Below are 6,000 nucleotides of genomic sequence, written 5' to 3'. Positions count from 1 at the left end.
GTTGCAATTATCCAGATCATTTTTGTTTTATTTCCTTTCTCTTCAGTGCTTGACCCACAGAGTGAATAGGGACAGGGAGACAAGGTTAAATTCAAAGGAGTTCCTTCTGCCTTTGATACTGGAGCAATCTAAGTTTGAAATATCAGAGGCTAAAACAACGCAGCTCAGGGCCTTACTGGGTAGCAGATTCGGGGGTTTCACTGTAGTTAGAGGTTCAATCTCACAATGACAGACACATATTTTTAAAGGATTAATTTTCAGGAGATGCTCCACTTTTCCAGTGACTGAAATGTTTGCACTCACCATCCAGGGTCCTTCCCTTCCTAGAACTGAGGTATCTGAGAAGATGAATCAATAATCATGATGTTTCTCAGACATCCCTGGCGGTACACAGTGGGTAAGACTCTGCACTCCCAATGCAGGGGGCCTGGGTTTGATCCCTGGTTGGAGAACTAGATCCCGCATGCATGCAGCAACTAAGAAGTCCGTGCTGCAACTAAGGCCCGGTACAGCCTAAATAAATACATTTTTTTTTTTTAAAAAGTAATAATCATGATGTCTCTTTTCATGAATGTAGATAGATGCATAACAAAGGGAATCAGTCTCAGGGGTCTGCTGGACTGTTCTATGGTAAATCTGGGCTGGGAGCTATGTTTTTTAGAATGCCCTTCCCTGTGTGCTTCTGGGTTTGAGTTAGGCAAAAGTGAAGTTGCATGAGCTTGGGAGGCAGAAGTGAAGCCACCATGGTCTGAAGATCAGTGTAGATTAGAGGCCGTGAGGGACAGATGCAGAGGTGCTGGTAGATTCCAGCTTGTCCTTGCTCTTCCTCAGGCTGCATCCAGTGCTCCCCCCCAACCGCCGGCCCTGCTGACCAACAGCGGCCGCAGGCCCACTATCAGATGCTTCACGTGAACGCACAGAGGCGGTGGCCTCAAAGAAGCGGACTTCTGCACCAGTGCCCCCACCCAGTCTTACTCCTGCAGCTGGACATGCTTGGCTTCCAGACTCCCCTGCAAGCTCTGACTCATTCAGCCCAGCCAGGGCTGCTTAGCGACTGTTCTCTCACCCTTCAACAGCCCTTTTTGGAACTTTATGTCCCTAGCTCCTTCCCCAAGTGTGTAAGGACTCATCCTTATAATAAATTCCTTCTTCTATAATACTCACAGTGGCTCTGCTTCCCTGGTTGAACCCTGACTGATACAAGGAATCTTTCACCTGGCCACAGAAAGGCCATAGGACCTATCCCTGCACAGAGACCCTCCACACTGGTGCCCCATGGTCTATGTGTCCGCCAGAATTAGAGCCTTTGTCTCTTGGACAGTAATTACTATTTCCATCTGTTCAGCCCTGTGCCAGGCAACAGCAGGGATAAGACCGCATTTAGCCTAATGGAATTCACCATCTAGTTGTGGAGATAAGATCCAAGACACATCAAAAAAGTTGCCTGAGGGAAATTCCTGGGGGTCCAGCGGTTAGGACTTGGCACTTTCACTGCCGATGCCTCAGGTTCGATCCCTGGTCGGGATCAGGCAAGCCTTGCAGTGCAGCGAAAAAATAATTATTATAATAATAATAATAATAAAGAAAAGCTTTAAAAAAAAGAAAAAAAAGACTAGCCTGAGTAGTAAACCAGGGTCATGGCCCCCAGGAGGTGCACTAGATAGTCCATTAGAGTATGGGAAATGATTAGAAATTTTGCTGATATTTATTTTATCTCATTCTTTTCATTTCTGTCTCAGGGTATGTTTTACAGTGTACAAAATATAAATACATATATTTATATGTGAGTATATATCAATGCTTTTTTTTTTTTAACTGATAGGAGCACGTGAGCAGAAAAGTTGGGACCACTGTCCTAGGCATGAGGCAGTACGTGGTTAGTACAATTAGGAGCTCAGAGCAAGGAGATTTCACTGTGCTCTGGAGAAAGAAGGATTTCGGCTACCTCTCTTACTGCTGCCCACTCAAAAGGCTACTCCTCCTCCACTGCCCACACTCACCCACACCTTGGGGCTTCTTCACTGGTTGCTCCCCCAGCCTCAAATGCCATTTCCCCAGATCTTCCCTGGCTGGCTCCATTGTATCACTCAGCTCCTGCTCTATCTGATGCTGTATGTCCTTAGTTGTTTGTTTAGAAACTCCAGGAATTCAGGGGCTCTGTACTGTTCCTAGCTATATCTCCAGGATCTAGAATTGTGTCTAGTACATAACAGATGCTCAAGAAATACTGGTTGAAGGAACGAAGGAAAAGAAGGGAGGAGGAAAAGGGAGATGAAAGGACCCCACACACAAAGGGAGAGTAGAAACTGTCCCCCTTAGCAACACAGCTCTTTTTCCTCCTGCTAATAGGACTCTTTGGGGGAAAACTGTGCCCTCCAAAGACAGGGACCACAGGCCTGCTGCTTCTGTTTCTGCTCTGAAATTGTGATATCTGCTGCTTCACAGTGAGCAGGTGGCTTACTCCCCCAAAGGGTGGCTCTCATTACAATCCAGGTTTCAGGCAGTTACCTGAGTCAGCGCAGAGTAAAAGCCCAGAGGCCTCGAAGGCCCAGGCCAGCCGCTGATGCCAGCTCCCTGCCCCAAGGGGAAGCGGTTTTCTGTTGATTTGAGCTGGTGTTGCTTTTTTGTTTCCTTGTGCAGTTTCAGCAGCTTGGCTGCACAAGTTATTCTAAATGTCCAAACACCCAGGTCTTTTAATTCTGAGGTTGTGTCCCTGTCCCTCCTCACCATCGTGTTTGAGTCTTACTTTCCTGCCTCCTACTGACTTCCCCTGAGTGGGGAGCAAAAAAGAAATCATGCCTAGCTGACCAGATATCTGTACCCATCAGATTCCTAGGCTCTGTCTAAGCGGAGTCCGACATTGGTAGTCACAGGAGTATATACTCTTTTCTATTCATTTGGCAACCATATACCAATTTGTTTCATTGTTTCAAACTAATTTTCATTCATTTGTTTATTCAACAAATATGTATTGCACGTACTATGTGCTGGGTACTGTTGTAAGCCCTAGAAATAGTGTTGACCACACTGCAAAAATCTCTACCCTCATGGATATTTAAAAGTTGGTATTGTTGCTATATTCTGATGAATTTATTTTCTGTTTCTCCAGATAGGTTATAAGTTTTTTTGAGGGAAGGGGCAAATTTTAGATATCTGGGTCTAGAGTGTTCAGTGAATACATATTTGCTGTTGTTGTTGACTGAAGGTCTTACTCAGGCTGATCTTAAGCAAAGGAAACCAATATCATCACCATAAAAAAATTAACACCTACGGGAAACACCAAATGCTTACCAGGTCTTAGTTCCTAGCCTCATCACACCTTTTGAGTAGGGACTGTTACAATCTTCATTTTGTGGCCAAGAAAACTGAGGGCTCTGGTTAAACTGAGCTACACAGCCAGCGACTAGATTTGAAACCCAGTTCTCTTTCTTCCTAGAGCCCATGTGCCGTGCTGCACTGAGTCTTATCTAGAAGAGCTTTGATGTCAGAGAAAGAGACTTATTCATCACTGGGTCCCCAGTGCCTAGAAGGATGCCTGGCACATAGTAGACCCTCATTAAAGTGCTGTGACATGTTCACAGCACTGTGTCAGTCCCAGCAAGTCTCAGCCCTGCTAAACAGTAGGCAGTGGGGCGGGTAATTGGCAGGCACGATTAGACTATTTCTGCGAACCAAGTCTGAGGTTTCCTTGGAGCACCATCTCCCACTACTGGTATAGAATTAGTACCTAGTGCTGAGCTTGGTGTCTGACGTGCCTGGGGGTGGATGAGAAGCTTCTAAGGACTCACTGACCTCAGCCTTCCTCTTTGGACCCTTCTGCAACACCCTCACCCTCCACTTCCCGTCTCCCACTGTGTCACTGTATGCCCTCCTCCTTAGGTTCCTGGAGCCTGTACGACCCTCAGTCTGGTGAGTGGGGTCCCTCATTTACCATGAGCTCTCTTCTCCCAAGAACTGGTCACTTGCTCTTCTCTCAGAAGAGGACAAGGGGCCTGCTTCATCCTACACATTCTTCTGGAGCCCCAGGACCCACCACTTGATCATTTCCACATTTCGCCAAACATAAAGCCTCCTGCTTCTGCATCTCTTCACACAATCTCAGATCCTCAGAATTCAGTACCAAAGGAGAGGGAGCCTAAGTTGGCAATACCCCTCTGACACTGGGCTCCTGACCATCCTCCTCGTAGGCCAGCTTCACCACTGAGTCGGCTCTTCCAACTCCAGCCTTCCACTGCTTGCATGTTCACCTCCCCGCCGCTGCCTGCTCTTGAGGCTTCAGTGGACCAGACAACTGAGCACCTGACGCTTTACCAGTCATAAAACCACTGCTGACTGCAGTGCTCAGAATACAAGTAATGCCCACAACCCTTTCCTTTCAGCTCACTTGTCCTGTTCCCCAGTGGCTAATGCCCAGTTGCCATATAATGTGTCACTCTAGGTCATCTAGGTAACTTGATTCACCCTAGCAAGTTTGCTTTGCTACTAACTGATGAACACTGAATTGGGACCCAGGTTACAGTGGTTCATGCCTCCATGCTCCCTGGTGTCATGCAGGATGCAGGTAAGTCATCTCGGATGGAAGCCAAAAGTTTACTTAACTACTTGATGACTTTAGGCCAAGAAACACCCTGGAACACAAGTTTTCTGCAGAAGCCCACTATAAGAACCTTTTACCAATTCAATCTTCCAAGTGTCTCCATACTCAAATAGGTCAGAGAAATTCCAGAGTGCTGTTTCCAACCTTCAGTGCCCCCTTTCTCCCATGCCTCACTTCACCCAGAAGATCAGCTTTATTTGTTCCCCCAAAATATGTTTCCCAAAGTGTGTCCTGAAACTCTTACCCTTCAATAAAGAAAAGGAAATTCTGGCTTAAACAAAGGTGCACAGGCTTTACTATGATCATGGTCCTTCTCAGAATGGGAAATGCAGAGTTTCCTAAATTATGTGGCCATGGAAACTCTTCATCTCAGAGGATATCCAGAGAGCAGTACCCACAGAAAACATTTTTGGAAAATGCAACCTGAGTCCACACTCTTACATTAAGGAAAAGGCCGTCTTAAAAATATCTGTGTATTTTTTTTTAAAAAAATCTGTATGTCTTTACACTCAAAAGTTTAACTTGCTATTTTGAAATGAAGGAACCAACCTCTTCTCTTCTACATTCTAGGCATTCTTTTGAGTCCTGAAGATTTCTCTTATAAAGTGACTTGTGAGCATGCAGACGCTCCAGGTAGTGTTGAGGGTGAGGTGGATGTGCTGGGAGGAGACTGTTGGGGCTGAGAAAACTTTCAGGGCAAAAAACTGGCCGGTGAGCAGGATGGTCAGAGATCACTGCTCAGCTGGCAGCCAGACCAGAATTTGACCGTACATAAAGGGACCCAGGAAAGGAAGTGCCAACAGAGAGAAGGGCATTGGTGGCAGGGTAAGATTCAAACTCCAGCCTAACCCACAGTTTATTGCCCAAGGCCTGGTGGTAACACATGCCTGTGAATAACCTACCACTGTTATTTGAATGCTTCTAACTATTGTCCAATTAATCCACTAAAAAGAGAAACAGACAGAATCAGACATCGTATACCTCCTGGTGGAAAAACACAGCACCTGGTGTATCTACTAAAAAGTTGAACCTGAATCTTATTAGGCCTCCACCTCGAACAATCAATTTGCATGACCTTCAGGGGACACAGAAACATGTCAAGAGATACCACGCGGGGCGGGGGGTGCAATCAGCAAAATCCAGAACTGAGAATCTCAGTAGGACAACTGACACATTGACAACAAGTATCCTGCATGAAGAAAAAGTGAAGCGGGAACCTAGGAAATTAGAACCAGAGGCTAGAACCATATCAACCAGGTACAATGTGTGGCTCTTGTTTGAATCCTGACTCAAACCAACTCTAAAAATGTTTATGAGACAATGAGGGAAATTTGCACACTGATTGCACATTCGATAAGGAATTACTGTTAATTATTTTCAGTGTAATAAAAATATCATGGTTA

The sequence above is a fragment of the Balaenoptera acutorostrata genome, chromosome 16 (genome assembly GCF_949987535.1).
Source record: "Balaenoptera acutorostrata chromosome 16, mBalAcu1.1, whole genome shotgun sequence".
Lineage (NCBI taxonomy): Eukaryota > Metazoa > Chordata > Mammalia > Artiodactyla > Balaenopteridae > Balaenoptera > Balaenoptera acutorostrata.
This window is presented reverse-complemented; position numbering follows the sequence as displayed.